Here is a 21,026-nt window from a genome sequence, read left to right as displayed (position 1 = left end):
ATCTCCCCCTTTGTTATTGGTGGCAACCTTTCAAAAGAATAATATGTTGATGCAACAGGACCATACACCTCTCCCTGATTGAAATGCTCCCCCTTTAACATTAATGGCAAAGGCTTTCCAAGTCTAATGATAAGACAATGAATAGCTCCCCCTAAACATATGCTTCTTCTAAAGAACTTAGTGATTGGACGAGCGTAATATATTACTCCCAATTTATGTTTCAAATATTCAAAGGTCTCTTATGGAAGGAGTTTTGTGAAAATATTTTCAATTTGTTCCTTTGTAACAATGTACTTCAACTTCACTTGTTGATCAACTACCCGCTCTCTTAAGGAATGATGTTTAATTAGAATATGTTTTGTTCAGGAGTGCATAACTAGATTCTTTGAAATATTGATTGCACTCATATTGTCATAGAATATGGAGATGGGATGCTCATAGTCAACTTTGATATCCTTCAAGTCTGTTTCATCCATAGAACTTGTGGGCAACAAGTTGTTGTATTAATATGTTTTGCCTTTGTTGTAGATAAAGGAATTAAAGCTTGTTTCCTAATCAAGATATAAGACCATTACCAAGAAATGATGCTCCCCAACTAGTACTTTTTTTGGCATCAATATTGTCGGTCCAATCCACATTTGTATATGTTGTAAGGATGAAATCTTCACCTCTTGGATACCACAACCCAAAATCCATAGTGCTTTTTAGATATTTGAATATTCTTTTGATTACTTGCACATGAGTTTCCTTTCGTGTTGCTTGAAATCGTGCCACCAAACTAGCTGCTTGCATAAAATCGAATCTTGTAGTTGTCACATATAATAAACTTTCAATCTTGGAGCTGTATAGAGTTTGATTGGCCTTAGGAGATTTATCATCCTTACTTAATTTACATTCGGTAACCATGGGAGTTCTCATTGGTTGTAGTTTTCCATCTTGTATTTCTTCAACATCTCTAAAATACTTGGTTTCTGAAATGAGTATTCCCCTTATATGACTAAGAAATTTGTAATTTAAAGGAGAAGGACAACTCACCAAACATTGGCATTTCAAATTCTTGCATATTTGTGGCAAACTCTTGGCATATTGTCATTGCTACTTGTTGACGCGTTTTTTATGACGACGTCTAACACAGAATAAAGTTACCAATGGTCACCTTACTCTCTCTTGATCAAGGTTAGGCCATATGCTAAGATTACAAAAAGATCAAACGACTAACTCCAAGGTTCCTTTATGCACGGACGTGACTCAATCGACTGATGTGTTCTACTGGTAATCCAAGGGGCCTTACGTATTCTCAAAGAAGATGCTGACGAATTTGCAGGTTCAAGGAAGACTTTGTGAATGATTTGCAATAAAAGTTTTTTTTTTATTTTTATTTTGGATAAAATATGTGAAAAGTAAAGAGGAAGGGTTGAGAGAACTATGCTTAATTTAATTTAACCCTGTGAACAAAGAGATGTGATTACTTATGCAAAATCAAACCATGCTTCGCTTTGCCAACATAGCACAACTGCACGAAGGCGGTGCAATCTTCAGGGATTCTGAAATAATTTTTTCAGATTACCAATAAATGCCATCAATTTTAACAACATCCATCCGATAATCGAAGTTAAGTCTGCACACAGAATAGGCTCAGACTAACCTTACACAGCAGGCAACAATCAACTGCAAACCAAAGGTATGAGCTCGGATTTTACAACAAGCAATCCTATCAAATCTTGTTCATCTAATAACTTTAAAAGCAAAATCTATACTAAAATGAAGAGAGTGAGACCATGCAAGCCTTAGGGCAACACAAGAATACACCAACAATTGAACAATGTATTAAGTGATTTGCTTTAAAACTTACAACAACAATCTCTGAAGTCAATCTCTCCTCCCTTACAAATGAGGGGGGTCACCCTTTTATATAGGCCCCAAATCCCGAGGACATGCAAACCCTACTTAGGGTTTTCCCCAAAAGATTCTCCACTCGAGATGCAACAAGATGGGAATCAACAATTAATGCCCATTAAGCCCATATACAATTAATTCAAAAACTGCCCAAAAATGGCATCCGTTCGTGCATTAAATGCACCACTTTACCAAGTATGTCCATCATGCAATGAATATTCCTCATGCAAAGAATGTTCCTAAATTCCGTGACGACAACATGCACAAGGAATTTGTCATACAATCATAAATATGGCGGTTGCATGCAAAAGATATTCCATAAATTCGCCATGCATTGATTGGTCCACCACTTAGTCTAAATATTCCTGTAATAAGTGCGCCACCACTACTCGGTCAAAAGATTCTCGACCGTTGTCGTGTTCATTAATTGTATATGTGATGAATTTGGAGATGACTTCTAATTCACCCACGACGACACTTGGCACACTCTCAATCTAGTACTCCATTAGGGTGATTTCCTCTTTGCTCTTGGAGAAAAAGTTCTCCCACTCTACCACCGTTTCCTGTGCTTTCTTCATAGTGGTGGAAAATGAAGAAACATTTTCAAAGTGTTGTTTGGAAAACGATCTGACAAAGAAGAATTCATGCAGTTGATTCCTCAAGAAGTTCATCGTCACTCTGTTCTCATTCAGCTTCTTCACGAACAGTGCTTCAATCACGTTGATGATTTCCTTCGCACTCTCCTGATCAAGTCTTTCAAAGCTAAAGACTCCATGTTGAATCTTTCAAAGATAATCTTTCTAGAGCAAACAACGCAAAAGCACTGCGAGAAGTCGTAGATTTCGTTCTCCTGGATTACTTTCCCATCAATCAATGTTTGCTTTAGAATCTTCATCAAAGCTCCGAGTCGCGGAATGGTGAGGTCTTGATAGATGTGAACATTCTCCCATAGACCTTCCGCTACTTCCAGTTTGTTTAGAAGGGCAACAAATCTAGAATGAAGACTAGCGAAGTCTTCAACGAATTTTCCAGCTGCAGTAAAGACATCTTCCACTCATTCCCCGGAACACTGGGCCATTTCTCTAATTGTCTTCGTGTCATCAACGACTTCCTTGGGGAGAGATGAAGCAGGAATAAAGGATGCATCTGCCTCCCTAAGCGGTTGCTTGAGACCTCTAATATATTCACACAAGGCCCTGTTTTCTTCTTTCAACCTTTTACATTTTGCCTTTGTTTTCTGCATCTTTTCTCAAAGTCTTCTATCACCTGCCCTATGGAAGCACGCCCTAGATCAACTTGTCTGATTACTTAGTCATCTGGCGTGATTTCATTCTTGTCCTTATCTACTGCAGGTTGAGTTATATGCAAAGTTCGGGATCCAGATTCATCTCTCACAACCTTGGAGAACTTTTGGGGTGCCTTTTTCTCTATCGGTTTATCCATTGTCTTCAGGAATTCGTCCAACTCTCATGCTGGATCAATTTCTTCTTTTGGTTCCTTCCTCAATCTATCCTTTAGCCAATCAGGAACAGAAATTGGTTGATCCTGAATCTCCATCTGCTCATGCTCCTGTGAAACTTCTTTCATTTCGCCAAGGATGGCTTCTATGAAACTATCTTTGCTTGGTTCTTCGGGATGAGAGCAAAGTTCTTGTCTTTGCATCCTCGGATGATTTGGCTTGTGCGAAGCACTGATGCTAAGAACATATTGTGTTGGAGCGCTGTAGGCAACATTGCCTTGAGGTAGATTTAATGGATCTTCTTGCGTAAACATTTTTACCTCCTACATCTGGAAGAGCTAACCGACAATTGCATCCTTTCCACCCTTGCTCTTTTCTACGATGATTCTTCCTGTTGAACTTCCTGTTGGACTTCTTGTTGGGCTTCCTTCTTCTTTGTTGTTCTCGACCTCTTTGGAGCACTCTTTCCCTTGTCAAGCTCAACTCCCTTCTTTCGATCTTCTCCTTCCTCAACCTGTGCCTGTGAAGATCCTTCAAAAGCTTCACTGTGCGAGTCCAAATTCCCCATCAATTGGTAAGTCAAGTGGACATTTCCTTCTCTCAACCTCCTAATATGTCGATCTACCCAATGTTTGGTCTTTTCAAAACTGGTTTGGCCAAAATGTCCAGATCATCTATTTCTGGTTCTGACCAATCCGGGAGCTAGATGGGTTGATCCTTCACCTTTTCAAATTCAGGTTGCACTAAGTCGGAATCCTCCTTCACTTGATCCGGCACCTGCATTACTTCACCTATCCTAATTGTGTCAAGGGGCAGTTGAGAAAACATTTTCTTCCTGACCTCAAGGTCATCCTTGGCACTTGCCCAATAGTCTTCTAGGTGAAACTTGTGCAAAATCTTCACTCCAACAACCTTTCTGATCTTACGATATGGATCGTAGTGAGACCTGGTGGTGTAATATGCCAAGCGATAAAATGCCAATTCTTCTACTGCCGCTAGGTTCGGGCACACTTCCACATAGTCGTCGATGATGGCTGGGAATTCAATAGACAACTTCTTTTTCTTCTTCTAAATTTGGTCATAAGCTGTCAACTGCCACATAAGTTCTAGCAGTATCAGTTTGTCGGATGGATGCCATGGCAGTTTATACGGGTGGAAATTGAAACCCTATGTCTTGATATATGTGAACTTTGGAAATTGTAGGAATGTGGCTCCAAATTTCTGAACCAATGCCCTAGCTTGTGGTGGCACTCTTGTGTGGAGCTCATTCTGCATAAATCTGGTCAGATACATGGTGAAAGTGTCATTCGCCAGCTTGAAAGAATTAGTATTGTAGAGGTGCAACTGAGGATAATTCTCATGAACTTTTAGTTGTGTCGGTCCGCAGCCCATAACTCCTTTTCCTCGCAAGCCATCGAAACCACCCATCCTCGCAAGCATATAAATTACATAGGAGCTCATGTAGAAGGATTGGGACTTCTTTTCTTTCAAATTCTTCAGTTGTTCATGAACATAATGGTTGATTAGCCGAGCCCAATCTACTAACCCATTGGCATTCATGACTTGGCCAATGTAGAAAAACATCCATGGCTCGAAATTTATGGCATGTGAACATCCCATTATCCTGCTCAACATCATTATCAGGTCCACATACTCCTGCTTGAATTTGAAAATGGTGAGCTTCTTAGGCATTTTGGAGATGTGTGGTCTAGGTTTCTTCAACCAATGCTTGTTGATAGTCTCCGCACATCTGTCAGGACCTGTATCATATATTGCCTTAGCTCCATTCATAGTCTGGTAAGTCATCGAATGATGTGAAGGAATTTCGAAGGCTTCACCAATAGTCTCCGGAGTCAAGTTTGCCAATAGCTTACCATTTGTTGCCAAAATAGTCATTCCTTATGGATTGTTGTGTTTTGCACATTCCAGAAACAAGTCTGGACATTGAATAGAAGGGGGAAACCCTACTGCCGCAACAATTCCACTCCTGACAATCTTGGCAACGGTAGGAGATGGACTGTACCCTGCTGTCCCAAACATCCTGATTTTGAAGGCAACCATGTTGAACGTTCCTAAATTTGTATCACTGATTTCTTTCCACTTGGACACCATCTTGGATTTCAGAAGGAATCCCTTCATCTCAGCCTTTATCTGCACTTGTCTAGTAATGGTTGCCACTTTGCTTGATTCTGCCATTTTAGGAATAAATCAACACCTCCTACAAAGAAAGCCTCTTGAAAAGAATGAAAAATTCTCGAAGTCTAACTTCTTTCTACTTGCTTTCCAACTCTTCTTTCTCCAAATTCGCACACGAAGAATGAATTACACTTGTGCGTTTATATAGAATTCTTCCAACATGCTGCTAAGTTGGCAAAGGTCAATTTAGGCAGTTGTCTTAATGATGCGTCATACATTCCTTTCCAACACGCCATGCAAATGGACTCCACTATCGTAGTTGGGTCCCAAAATGGAATTTTCTCTAAATGCATCAAGTTGTGTGTCATGATTTGGAATATTCCCTTGCCAACTCACCATCCTTCCATTTTTGAATTTTGGAGGGATTTAGGAAGATTCACTCGAGATTCACCTTATCCACCTACTTGGCAGAAAACTTCGAGAGAGAGAATCTTTGGCCCGAGAAGACTTTTCTTGAAGTTTTTCAACTTTTTCACACCTTGGAGGAGATTTTCAACACTTTTCCATCATCTCCCATTTTTTAGGAACTTGCCTAAAATTTAGGATTCGGGTTCATGTGAGTGAGAATTCTCTCACGAGTCCAAATGGGCAAAAATCTTCAAATTTTGATGAGATTCGGTGTCTTAAAATAGATTTTTCAAAAAAATTTACCGAGGGGAACTTTTGCTTTTTCATTCGATTCCTGGCCTTCAATTTCCCCTTCGCCTTGGAAAATTTTCTTCATTCTTGACTTGGGCGTGGATTTCACTCGGTGATGGAATTCTTCATTTCGTTCATTTTCCATGTCCATTTGATTTTGGAATCCTTCTTCTAGCATGGGCGGAATTTGACTCGAAGGAGGAATTTACCAAATTTGAAGTTTTCCAAGACACCTCTCCTTTAGTTCCCTAACTCATCCTTGGGCGGACTTTTTCGCTGGGCAAGGAATTTCACATTTTTGGAGTTTTCCATGACAATGGGATTTTAGCGCCCAACTCCTTCCTAGGGCGCAATTTTGACCGAGTCATGGAATTTTGACTCTTTGAACCCTTCCTTGGAGGCCTCATTTTGGCACCTGACTCCTGTGAATGGGCGTTGAATTCACTACTTGGATTTAGCTCCCTTACTCGTGCATAGGCGCATTTTTGCATGTGTGAAGGAATTTCGTCCATTTTAGATTTTCCTTGATGCCCTTAGTTTAGCGCCCAACCTCTTCCCCAAGCGCCAAACTCACTAGGTGATGGAAATTTGTTCCTTTTTGGTGTTTTCCAAGGCACGCTTCATCTTGCGCCCAACCTCTTCCTCAAGCGCCAAATGGAATTTGGCACTATTTCATCTTTCCAAACTTAATCAAATTTGGATGCCTTCAAATTCCAGACTAAATGTCATTTTGAGGAGTTGAGGTGAATTTTCCAGACTTAGATGATTTTTCAAGCTTTCCATTTATGGATTGGTTCCTATACTTAGCCACATTTTGATCACTCTGCCCGCTTTTCCAATTCTTTGTATTTAGAAATGATCGTGAAAGCTCAGTCTTCAGTGTTTGCTTGTGAGGAACCTGCCACAAATAGACTTTCCAAAAATAGAAAGTGATTCAAATGTCAGAGTTAGAGCCAAAACAAGATGCGGGGTCACCTACAAAAAATAGTAATTTTGATTTTTGGTGAAACGAAGACATTCTGGGAGGCAGTGAAATCCCTAAAAAATAGGAACTTTCTAAAAATAGAAAGTTGCTCAAAATTCGCTCAAATATCACGTGTCGGATCCTTAGAGGGTCCTGACTCCAATGCAACATTCAGTTTTCGAAAACCCTAAAAGGAAACCCCTAAAATATAGGACTGAAGGCAGAAACCCTAAAATTGACATAACGAGCCCTAAACTTAGCTAAATTAGCTCAAACAAAAAGCAAATTTGATCAAATTGACCCCACTCACTTGCAAGCTCAGAGAGACCGACGAGACTGTCACAAAAGACCCCAAAAACGAAAACCAAAAGACCAAGAGGGCCTAAAAAGTAGGGGGTCCCCATTTAGAATGGGGTGATGTGTGATTAGGTCACAACACTACCCCCGAATAATTTTGGTGATGTAGGATTGCTTGTGAGCTCGGACACTACTACATCAATTATTAATTCGAGTTATTTTATCAAACTAATAAAATGTTTTACTTATTTTAGTTTTGTAATCATGAGAAAAATAGATGAATTTTATTTAATAAAAAAATATCATTAATATTAATATACACTTTACAAATTGTTCAAAATATTATACTAAGTATTGTTATAGCTTTTATTTATTGTACTAAATTGAATTTGTAATAAATGAAACACTAAATGTATAGTGTTAAAAATTGCAAGACTTGTGCAATTCCATATTTACACATTAAATTTGCCTTAGTATATGCATTAATGATAATTTTTTATATTTCTATATGAAATATTTATCTTACATTTAAAGAGCATGACATGCTGCTAGCTTGTGTGCTTAATTGAAATGAAATTAAAGATTTTAATGACCTCCATGAGACCGATCATTTTATGGAACCAACACAACCAACTTTAATTTATCTTTAAACTCTTTTCCATGTTGGTTCTCCTACTATTAATATTGACTAGTAGTTTGGGTGTCTAATTAATCATGTCTTCTTCAAATAGTTGATGCATGTTGTCAACCTTCAAACTATTTTTGTACTGATTATGAATATCCTCATAAGTCGTGCATTCCATGACAAAATGCCATTATGTTTCCACTGCTCCCTTATTGCAGAAAATGCAAACTCTTTCTTCCGAAGTTTCCTTGGGTATCTTCCACCTCTCAATCTCACACCTAAGATGAGGTGATCCCGTCCTTAATTGTGCAACTAGCAGCCTCGCTTTCCCTTTAATAGCTGCCCCTAAATATGTTTTTTCACTATGATCCTTTGCTAGGTTAAACTCTTTAATATAGTATGCTTTTTTTCATCCAATCTGTTTTGTCCACATGGCAGTTCTAAATTTATCAATCACATAACTTTTTATTCCATCATTGGTGTTAGGACATTCTTGCAAATTGATGCCCTATTTGTTCATCCATTTGTGGTAACCATCCGCGGCAGATGCAGAAGCATCCTGGTTCAGAGCGATAGGAGAAGGGGCAAGCTTGTTTGCTTGAGCTGGAGAGTCGTTGCAACATGCATTCAAACTCACAAACATCAGGAGATTAAGGAATATGTTGACATATGCATGTACACAAATTTTACCTATATATTATGGGTGAGGGTATATTATTTTTGTCAATTTTTTTATGCATTTACATGAAATTTTTTTGATAGATTTTGTAAATGTGTTCTTATATAATATTATTATACTGATTAATATAAATAACATGAATGACCAAAAAAAAGAAAAAAAGAACATGAATGACTCAACAAAATCAAAAGAACAACTATATTAGATAGTAAACTAATGTAGAATCTTACATTTATCTAAAAAACACAAAAAATGTTGAATTATTTAATATATATAAAGAGTATTTTTATTTGAACTATTTTAATATAATTTTAATTTTAAAAAAAATTGTTAGCCACATTGTTTTATTGCTACAATAGAAACTTTTCAACTTATAAAATAGTTTTTAAATAAATAAATTCAAAAAAAATAAAATAAAATAAATTACTATTAAGTAGCATTGTCACCTTTTGTGAGATTAACCTACTTGGTATTATATTAAAGCTTGAATGTGTTTTATTTGGTTCATTGTGGCTTTATCTTAAGATGTATCAAGATGTTTCATTCAATGAGAAAACCAAAAATAGTAAACTTGTTAGCAAAATAAATATTCATTCATCATAGAGTTGTTTTGTATACTTTCTTCATGAATCCAAAATGTGTATGCTAATGGACTCGAGTCCATTTTAAAGTACATTTCTAAAGAGCTCTTGGGTCCAAATTAATACATTTGTGTTGCATGAGAGATTCCACATGTATATATATAAATTTGCATTTAAAATTTTAAAATTATATCTTCCTACCATTGTTAGTTCATCATATATCTATATATGAATCTAATGACTAACATATATAACTTTAATAAATATATAAAATATGTCAAGAGATATCTTCCACATGGAGATTCCATATGTATATATATAAATTTGCATTTAAAATTTTAAAATTATATCTTCCTACCATTGTTAGTTCATCATATATCTATATATGAATCTAATGACTAACATATATAACTTTAATAAATATATAAAATATGTCAAGAGATATCTATTGGCATATTTTATATGTAATTATTAACGATATATATGCTAGTAGCATCCACAATTGCAACATGTAAGACATCAATTGAATTCTCATTATAACTATAATATAAGTATTTTTTTTTATCAATACTGCATAATTTTAATTGAATTCTAACCTTAATCGAATCCGAATTAAATATTGACCTTAGTTGAACTCTATATTAAACACTAATTGAATCATAACCCTAAGTGAACCCTAAGCCTAATCGTAATCATAACCCTTATAAAATCATAAATGTAATTGAACACTAACTCTAATCTTAACCCTAACTGCACCCTAAAAATCATTGATCCTAATCCTAACCTTGAACCGTAAATGAATAGTAACCCTAACCCTAAAACTAATCATTACCCTTATTGAAGACTAACCTTAATCATAACCCTAATGGAAATCTAACCCAAATTAAACCCTATCTCTATCCATAATTGAACACTTACCCTTATTAAACTCTAACACTAACTCTAATTGATCCATAACCTTAACCATTATTAAAACCAAACCTTAAGTGTAATTGAACACTAACCCTAATGTATATTTAACCCTAAACCTAACTAAACCCTAACCTTAATCGTAATTCTAACGACCCCTAAGTGAACCTTACTTTAAACTCTAATAAAAATTTAACCCTAATTGAATCCTTACCCTAACCTTAACACTAATCATTACCCTAATTGAACTCTAACCTTAGTTAAATCATAATTGAATCCAACCCTTGTTGAACCTAACCCTAATCATGATCCCAAGCTTTATTAGAGAGCCCTAATCTTAACCCTAAGTGAACACTTAACCCTAATTGGACTTTAACACTAACTTGATCATAAACCTATTTAAATCGCAACTCTAATTGAACCTAAACCATAACCCTAACCTTGAACCCTAATTGAATCATTACTTTGATTGAACTCTTACCCTATCCCTAACACCAACACTCTCACTTACCCTAATTTATACTTACCCCTAACCCTAATTGATTTGTAATTGAATACTAACCTTAATTGAACCCCAATCCTAACCTTGACACTAATACAATTGTAATCCTAAGCCTAATTTAGTCTTAACCCTAATTGAATTTGTAATCCTAACCCTAACCCTTATTGGACCTAAACAATTTAACCCTATTTGAACTCCAACAATAACTCTTAACCATGAGCTTTATCATAAAACGAAAGCCCTAACCCTAACCCAAATTGAACGCTAATTGAAACCAAACCCTAACACTAACTTAACACTTTTACCTTTATTGAACTGTAACCTTAATTAAAACTTGATCCTAATTGTAACCTTTATTGAATCCCAAACCTTAACCCTAATTTTGATTGGACCCTAACCCTGACTTTAAACCTTAATTAAATTCTAACCCTAACCCTAACCCAATTGAGCTCTAATTGAATAATAACTCTAATTGACCTCTGATTGAATACTAATAAATCTAACTCTAATTGAACCCCAACTCTAATCTCATTTGAACTGCAACATTAACCCCAAGCCCAAGCTTTATCATAGAATCGTAACCGTAATCCAAATTGAACTCTAATAGAACCCTAACCCAAAGCCTAACTCAAATTAAGTTGTAATGAACTATAACCCTAACACTAAGTGAATAGTTTCCCTAATTGAACTCTAACCCTAAACCTAATTAAACCTTGATTGAGCTCTTATTGTAACCTTAAATAACCCTAACCCTAATTTAATGCTAACCTTATTTGAACTCTAACCCAAATTAAAAGCTAGCCTTAACTCTAACTTTAATTTAACTCATCCTTAAATAACTCTAAAATTGGAGGATTCACACTTAGGGAAGAAAACCCTATCAAAAGCCCAACTCTAAACACCCCTTCAAAGAATCATTGTGAATAATAGACGTGTGGAAGACACTTCCTATGACCTGGCTTCCAACATAATTGCCAAAAGGATCTCATCCTAATCCTTCATCATGCTAAAAAATTCTCATATTCTTCATTGTCTTTAATATATTCACCATCGTCATCCTCATTGTCTTCTAAATTGCTCTTGCTCGTAGAAGTTTAGAACTCCTCTCCCTCTACCACTTGCCATTAATATTATGTTGAGTGTTGTGTACTCAAACTTTATGTATTATTCATTATTCATGCTTTGACAAAGCCTTGCCCCTTTAACCTTTCCATCTCCTTGATTAAGCTAAAGTGAATTCACCCTCTTTCACTTGATTTTCTCTTTTGATGTTGTAGTTAGGTGGAATGTGATTGTTTGTAGCAACTGCATGATGTTGAGATTGTGATTGATAGAAGAAAATGATAGTATAAGGAAATGATAATGGAAGATGTGCTATTATATGTAGATAATAATGGTGCCGATTGGAAATAATAATGAAATAATCAAAGATGTTAAATATCAATTGTTATCATGGTTTGATATGAAAGATCTTGGTGCCACAAACTTTATTTTGGGCATGGAAATTAAAAGGGTTTGTTTATACAAAAAAATTCTAGTTGAATTAGAGAAAATATGTTGAAACTATATTGCACAAATTTAGAATGTAGAAATGCAAACTTGTTAATGTTTCTATTTGTGTTGGTCTTAAGTTACGTGTAGAGTAGTGTCCTTAGACACAAAGAGAACATTGAGGAAGTCACTTTCCTTATGCAATTGTTTTGGAATTCTAATATATGACATGGTCTATATATTAAACTAGCTAGTGGGAACATATATATGTTAAATTCAATGAAGAAATATTGGATTTTGTAAAGAGGGTTTTATATATTTGTGTGGTACTGAAGATAATCCAATCTACTACAAAGGAAAATGTGGGACAAATAAGTTAGTATATGTACAATAGTTTGTCATGGTTACTAGGAAAAGGAGAAAAAGGAGATTGGTATTGGTATAGGAGGCATGGATAGGTAAGAGGGATGCCACTTAAAAAAAATGAAGATGACATTTGAAATAAAATAAAATCAATTTCTAATTTAAATTTGGAAAAATAATCATGCAACAAATTTGCAACTTTAATCTACAATGCCACTCCTACCTCTAGGGGAAGAGCACACCCAATAACCGTTCACTCGTACACCCAATCCCCCAATTACTAACTTCAGAAAAACCAAAAACAAATAACTATAAGTCTATTAGTAAATTTCACATGTACTAATAGCCGCTCATTTTGTAGCATTTTTGGACCATAATTGGTCCATTTGTGCACCTTTATTGGTACCCATAGTGCACAACTATTAGGGCATTTGTGCATAAGTATTGGCAATTTTAAGTGCACAGTTATTGGGGCATCTTTAAGTAGGTATTGGGAGACACTTTGAAATGTGTTCTTTTTTACCCTTGCACTCATGACGAATCATATAGTGTGCATTGTTACTACCTAAAAGCCAAAAAAATAGCTAGAGCAGTTACGAGTCCCCCGGTGGGGGGGTTTCCTCTTGTTTCCCCTTGTAGTCAGATCTTGGATGATAGTATAGCTTAGACTAGACTATAGTTCATAAGAGGAAAGGTCTTTCTACCTCATCTCATACTCTTTCTTCTGTTGTGAAAGAGAAGTTTCCAGTTTTAGGTCAAGACCCTTGTTTCCTGTGAATATTTTGCTTCAATCAAAATATTTTTTGTCTATGGTTGGTTTACCCAATCTCACTACTAGTGAGACTAGTCCTGCTTGCCTCTAAGCTTGTTTTTATTGTAACGAGTCCGGACCCTTTCCCGTGCTTATCTAATCCAAACAAATTTGTAACTTTAAAAAATATAAAATACTGAAATGCTTGAAAATAAAATATTAATGTTTCAAAATGTTGAAATAGATGACAAAAAAATAATCTTTACGCCAAAGGCGTCTCCTACAATGAAATGCAACGAGCTTATTTTTAACATCAACAGTTGATATTGCATAATATCAATGCAAGACGATTTAAACGTTATGAACCGTCGATTGTAAAGGATTCGGTCGTTCCTGTTTTTGCGTGAAATAAATAAGTGGAAGACCTGTTTTCTGCAGTGACGTGTCTGCCGTAAGTCCCGCGATTGACTTGTCTTCTCACATTTATAGGTGAGATAGAGCTGTGGGTCACCCCTACACCGATGAGACTGCGAGACTACGTAAATGCTCAATAGACCAATGGGCATGCTCCTCCACAGAACTCAGTTTAGACTCTCATCTGGCCCTCCCAGTTGCCTTCACCTATTATTATGAAAAACAAACGTTTGATTCGATTTGCAATTACCATGAGCATGGATACAACGGTAGCAGCCACGACTATTATTAGAATCCTCCTTATTCTATAGTTGTAGACAATGCATCTTGCAGCATAATGTAATGTTATTCACTTATTGTACAGAAAGTTTCCCTATTTGGGGAACATTTTTATTTACAGAGTTCTTTTTCTTAATAACGAAGGAACTCAGGAAATGCGTCATTGAAAGAAGACATTAGAAAGCATAACTGAATGTGATGGTTTTTTATATGAAAGGGACATGCCATCTAATGGACTGCAATCATTGCAGGATACACACAAAATGGATGTGTTGATAAAGCTTTAGAAATTTTTAATCAAATTCAATTGGCAGGTGTATATCAGAATTCCACAACCTTTGCCAGCATCCTCCCTGCCTGTGCCGAATTGGGAGCTTTGGAACAGGGTATGGACATCCATCAAAGCATAAGGGAAGGAGGATTTTTATCAGACGTTACAGTTGCGATTGCCTTGGTAGACATATAAGCAAAATGTGGAAGCATAGATAACACATGTGAATTGTTTGACAGAATGTCTCAAAGAGATGTTGTCGCATGGAATGCAATGATTGCAGGATATGCACAAAACGGATTTGTTGATAAGGCTTTAGAAACTTTTAAGCAAGGGCAATTGGCAGATACAAAACCAACCCTAAAATCTTTGCCGGCATCCTCCCTGCCTGTGCCAAAATCAGAGCTTTGGACCAGGGTATGGATATACATAATAGCATAATGGAAGGGGGATTTTGGTTAGATATTATGCTTGGAAATGCTCCGGTAGACATGTATGCAAAATATAGATGCATATACAAGGCATGTGAAGTGTTTGACAAAATGCCTCACGAAAATGTGGTTTCATGAACTGCAATGATTGGAGGATATGAACAAAATAGACTTGTTGAAAAAGCTTTTAGAAACGTTCAAGCAAATGCAATTGGCAGGTATAAGCCAGACTCGACAACCTTTGCCACCTGCTTGCACCAAAATGGGAGCTTATTACCATTTAAACTCATTATTTAGAATTCATAGCAGTAGGATTTAATAAGTAATCAGTGCCACATCATATATAATTTGGTCTTTGAGATGATCCTTTATAAATCTACAGATTTCTTATGGCCTTTGAGATAATCCTGTAAAAATCTACAGATTTCTTATAGTCTTTGAGATAATCCTTTAAAAATATACAGATTTCTTATGGCTTGATTTTCTATTTTCACATCTCATCATAAATAATTTGGTCTTTGAGATAATCCTTTAACTTATGGCTTGATTTTCTATTTTCACATCTGATCTCTACTAAATTAATGCTGTCTTTTACTGTGATGAGGATGGGTAAGAATTTAATTCAAGAAGGTAAGGAAGAAGGTAAGGAGGTGACACTTTTGGGAAAGATGAGGTATAGTAAAGAGTGTGAGACTAGCGATATGATGCTAAATGATTTCATTGCTTATTATGAGAAAGACATCGAGAATTTGAATATGCATTTGTGGGTCTTGAGAATCTAAGGATTAGATAGGGAATTAATTGGCACCCTACACAAGGATGATTAAGTGGGAAATGAACATCAAACTTTCTGTCAGATTATCTGTCCAATGTATTCCACTTCATAAATATGGAGAAAGACAATGTTTAACCAAGGCATTTTGTATTACAAATACATCTCTCTCTCTCTCTCTCTCTCTCTCTCACACTCACACACACACACACACACACACTCTTGTTTCTCCCTCCCTCCCTCCCTATCTCTATATCTATATCTATCTCTTAATCTCTCTGCCCCCCTCTCTCTATCACTTAATTTCATAATAACAAGATATTAATTGAAACAAAATTGAATGAACAATTTTTTTCATTGTAAGTGACAGTCACACTATGCATTACAAACCAATCTGCACACAAGGTATCAAGGCAAGCACAACGACACATAGGATGACATCACCACTGCATCAAGCATGGTGCCACAATGAAAAGGGTTTCACTAATCATGTGAAAGGTAATTGTTAGCTTTGTTGCACAAACACCATCATTTTCTGAATGGCCTACCAATTGAACTCATGTGTTGCACAAATGTATGCAATTAATAGGCCAAATATTTTCTAATTGCTCTTCCACACCTTTTCGGCGTACCCATTGCACACCAAGGTGCAATTGCTAGTTATACTAATCTATTAACATATTTCTTTAATTCTTTTCATTTTTATTACCACATATCATTACACCAAATTGTTATCTCACTTGCTAGTGACTTTAAAAAACCACCTTTAACTCCACTTATAAGATTTGCCCCCATTAAGCCTTTAAAATTAAAGAAAACTACTTGTAGTCGATAATGGTGTAGTGTGATGGTCAAGTCACAACATTGTTGTAATGGACACCAAGGTTCGAACTCTCACAAGACCACAAGCTTGCAAGCAATATGTTTGTGCAAGGCTAATGTGCTCGCAAGATGTGTGCCTTCACTAGACTAATGTGTTCATAGGGTATGGGCCTTTGCTAGCTCGTTGAGCTTATAGTCTCGATAATAAAGCTACTAAAAAGAGATCTCCTATAAATCTCATTCAACTCAAACTAGATTAAAAACTCCAATTTACAAAATCAGAAAACAAAAAATACTTTTAATTGTTAGTGACTTCATAATTCGAGTCTCGGTTGTTATGGACCATTTAATTTTACCAAACTAAATAGCAATTGCCTGACAAAGTGATTCTTGGAAGGATGGGTTTTTTTGTCTAAGTAAAAATAAATCAGCAGATGAGGCATTAGATCCCTTTTTTGTATACTTCCATACCAAGAAATAAAGGCGAATATGTTCATTGATTTAAATTTGATTTAACATTGATGTGTTCAAAAGCAAATGGATATCTTCTTATCATGTTTAAACATTGTTGCTCCAAAAGATTTTATATCTTTTTCTGTGTTAACTCTTTATTATTTGGAATGTAATTATATATGGTACACTTGTATAGCAAGTTTATTAGTAGTAGCAGTTAATTACAATTAGTAATGATAATTAAGACATTTTAAAGAAGCACAGGTGTCTGGACAAAGCTGCAACAGAAACAGAAAATGAGAAATGTAAAGTGGGTAACATCAACCCATGGAGACTTTGCACTGTGACTCAAGTAGAGGAGTTGAAATCAATTATCCGGTTTTTGCCAATTTTGGCCAGTGCTATTATATTTACCACTGCTTACAGTCAAATGTGTACATTGTTTGTGGAACAAGGAAATACTATGGATGTCAGAATCGGTTCCCATTTCAAAATTCCACCAGCATCTTTAACTATATTTGATATTCTTAGTGTCATATTCTGGGTTCCAGTTTATGATTTTCTCATAGTTCCATTTGCACGTAAATACACTGGGCACGAAATGGGTTTTACCCATCTACAACGTATGGGAATTGGGCTGGTCATTTCTATCTTTGCCATGGTTGTTGCAGCATTTGTGGAGATCAAGAGACTTAAAATTGTCGCAGAGCATAACTACTACGAACAATCATTCATACCCATGAGCATTTTTTGGCAGATTCCTCAGTACTTTTTAATAGGTGCTGCTGAAATTTTCACTTACATAGGACAACTAGAGTTCTTTTATGACCAAGCACCTGATGCCATGCGAAGTCTGTGTGGTGCACTTGCACTTATATCGCAAGCATTAGGGAGTTACCTTAGCACTGTACTTGTTACCATTGTTACTCGCATTACAACAAGGCATGGAAAGAGAGGATGGATTCCTGATAACTTGAATTATGGTCATATTGATTACTTCTTCTGGCTTCTGGCCATTCTCAGTTTCCTAAACTTTCTGGTCTATCTTCTTATTGCAAATTGGTACGTGTATAAGAGGCCCATTGGGGTTATCTACATAAGCAAACAGGACATACAAAAGGCACATTAGCAACCTTAAGTGTTATATGAATCTGATGTACCCAGGAGACGTTGCCAAAAGACAATGAAGTGTATTTTTTTTTAATTGCAGCAAAGGTATTTTAAATTGGCAACAAGATTCTTAACATGTGAAGAATAAGTCCTTTGGATGTTTTTTTGTTTTTAGATAAAGATAAATATATTACCAATCAAATGTTGGTTTTGACAAAATTTGGTTTCATCTAAATGGCTGTCTTTCCTACATGACTGATTTGATATATTTGCTTTGTAATAGGACATATAAGGCTTCATTATAGTAGGTGCAATATTGATTGAATCTAACAACCCATCTTTTACAATAAATGTTTTGATTCATTTGTTTTAATTCTATGATTTTATTATATGTTTTAATTATTTGATTTTATCATACTTAAAATTGTGATTGTGTTATCAAAGAGTTTCATGTTAACTTTGATTTTCAAGATGTAATGGGTCAAGATGGACGTTGGAGGACTCACTAAGAGGGTGAAGGATTATTCATTCAAAGTTTGGATATAATGCATTGAATATCATTTATGGTAGAAGTAATTATTTTTAAATTCAACACTATTGACTTTATAATGTCTGAATTCCATTTTGGTTTTCAATTTTTTGACTTTAATGAGGAGCGAAAGTAGTGTGAACGCTGTCATTTTTTTCCTCATGAGTTCTATGGGATTGAAAGTTTTGGTGATCAATCTTTCTTGATGTTCAATCCACTAATAGGTGTTGCTCACATAGAAATGGAAAGCAAACTGATTAAGTAGTCTTAGGTGAAGATGAACCCAATTCTTATAAAAACAACTGATTAGTGAGACTAGTTCTTTGCGGTTGAGCAACACTATTTTTAATATCACACTACGGATATACATGGTTACAAGCATGTCGAAACAATGAAACTTCAATATAGTCATGTTAGTTAAGATGAGAGGCATAAGTTAACTAGTATTAGTTGCAAAAGGTTAAGGCCAAAGAGCTGTATAACAGTTGGTAAATGCTCTACATCATCTAGTTTAAGAGGGTTTATTGGCTTTTTGTGGCCCTATTGACCTAAAAGATGTTTGTTGTCTATGTAGTGTTATGTGGATGTGTTAAGCATTGGTTATTTTATAACCTAATGTTCTTGTTTTGTTCTTTTATGTAGGTTAGTAAGTGAAGTTATGAAGCAGTCATCGGCTAAGAGGGACCTCAAAGAGATCAGTCCAGACCGGTCAGTAAGAGTAAACACAATGGAAACGCAAGGACATGATGGAGCCAATGCAGAACAGATGGAATTATATCCTGAAAACTAATTACAACCAACCGGTAACAACCGGGTTGCACTAATCGACTCACAGGCTTGCTAAAACATGCTCAAAAATACAAAACAGGTCACAACCAAGACCTCAAATCATAAGATCTATCTTCTATGCACTGTCTAACTTCTTCTATATATTATAATGCTCTATTAGAATAATTAATATGATCCAAGGGGATTTGGTCGGCCCAAAAAGGGATCAAAACCCGAAGAACAAGACCTAATGTGTAAAATCAACAAGGTCGGCCTTCGCCAAAGAAAATCCTCTGGAAAATCCAAATGAAGAAGTGAGAATCAAAGGGAAGGTTGGCCACACGCCAAGGAACATGAAATCAACGCTCAAGGCTCTACAAGCTATGGAAAGGATCCAGTAGATCACCAATGCAAGTAGGTCCAAGCAATCGGTAACAGAAAACTGTCTCGGAAACCAGTAGAGATAAGTTGCCAGAAAATGATTCAAATGTTCCACGGTTTGGGAATGAGGAAGATAATCAAGTCTTTAAGAAAAATACAACTCCACAGGTTCTGGTGAGCCAAATCCGAGAAACACAGAAAGAAATGTTGAAACTGCAAACAGAAAGGAAATATTTTTGGTTGATGCAAGATTGCTATGAACTGGGGATTCTCTTGCATTAGACATTTGGGGTTGTTGAAAAAGTGAGTCTCTCACTTTGCTGGGATTAGAGGAAAACCAAGGCAGTCTACCTCTGCCTGAGAAATCCAAGATGAATCTTCAACTGGTCTGTCCTTCCACTTCACAAGATACTCCTTATACTGACTGCTCCGGGTACTACGCCCAGTCCTACTGTCGAAAATGTCTTCAATCTAATTCGGTTCCTTCCAGGGCAACTGTTTCTCCAAGTCTGCAATATTGTCCTCGCTAAATTCTAGTTCATGATATTGATGAAGATATGCAATGTTAAACACAGGTGAAATACTTAGACTATTCGATAACTCCACTTCATATGCATTTCCAGAATTGAATTTTCTCAAAATTTTGCAAGGTCCAAATTTTCTCATCTGCAACTTGTTATAAGTTCCAACCGGAAATCTTTCTTTTCTCAGATACACCATCACTTCATCGCCAACTTCAAATTCCTTATGTGTTCTCTTCTCATTTGCTTTCTCCTTATATTTGTTGTTCATGTCCTCCAAATGTTGTTTAACTTGACTATATAAGTCCTTCATGTGATCTGCAAATTCTTCTGCTTCTAAACTTCTCCGGTCTTCACTGCTAATATCTTTTAATTCTGATATACTTCTAGGGTGTGCTCTGGTAACAATCTCAAAAGGTGTCCTTCTGGTACTCCTATTTACTGAATTATTGTAGGCAAACTCTGCTTGTGCAAGAATCAAATCCCAACTTCCGATTTTGTCTCTAGCTAAACATCAATTTTACAAGCTCTGGTTACTTATGTCTGTCCATCAATCTATGTGTGAAAAGTAGAACTAAACTTCAAATCTGTCTTCGTCTTCTTCCAAAGTGTTCTCCAAAAATAACCAACAAACTTAGTGTCTCTGACTAAAACTATGCTCGTAGGTAATCCATGCAATCTCACTACTTCCTTGAAAAATAGATCTGCTATATGTAATGCATTTGATGTTTTCTTACAAGGTATGAAATGAGCCATCTTCGAGAATCTATCCACTACCACATATATAGAATCATTCATTCTCTGTGTTTTAGACAATCCAAATATGAAATACATGCTTATATCCTCTCAAGGTCTTACCGGTATTGTCAAAGGTTTATACAATCCCACATTCTGACTACTACCTTTTGCAACTTGACAAACTC

At 36.0% G+C, this 21,026-nt stretch overlaps 1 pseudogene; it reads left to right on the top strand.

Annotated features, from left to right (window-relative positions):
* Window positions 1-18,123, top strand: part of LOC131029919 (protein NRT1/ PTR FAMILY 8.1-like) — a 70,144-nt pseudogene extending 52,021 nt beyond the window's left edge.
* The last annotated feature ends 2,903 nt before the right edge of the window (window positions 18,124-21,026 follow it).

Source organism: Cryptomeria japonica, chromosome 8, assembly GCF_030272615.1.
Source record: "Cryptomeria japonica chromosome 8, Sugi_1.0, whole genome shotgun sequence".
Taxonomy (NCBI): domain Eukaryota; kingdom Viridiplantae; phylum Streptophyta; class Pinopsida; order Cupressales; family Cupressaceae; genus Cryptomeria; species Cryptomeria japonica.
The sequence above is the reverse complement of the archived record's forward strand: the minus strand, read 5'-3'. Positions and strand labels throughout refer to the sequence as shown.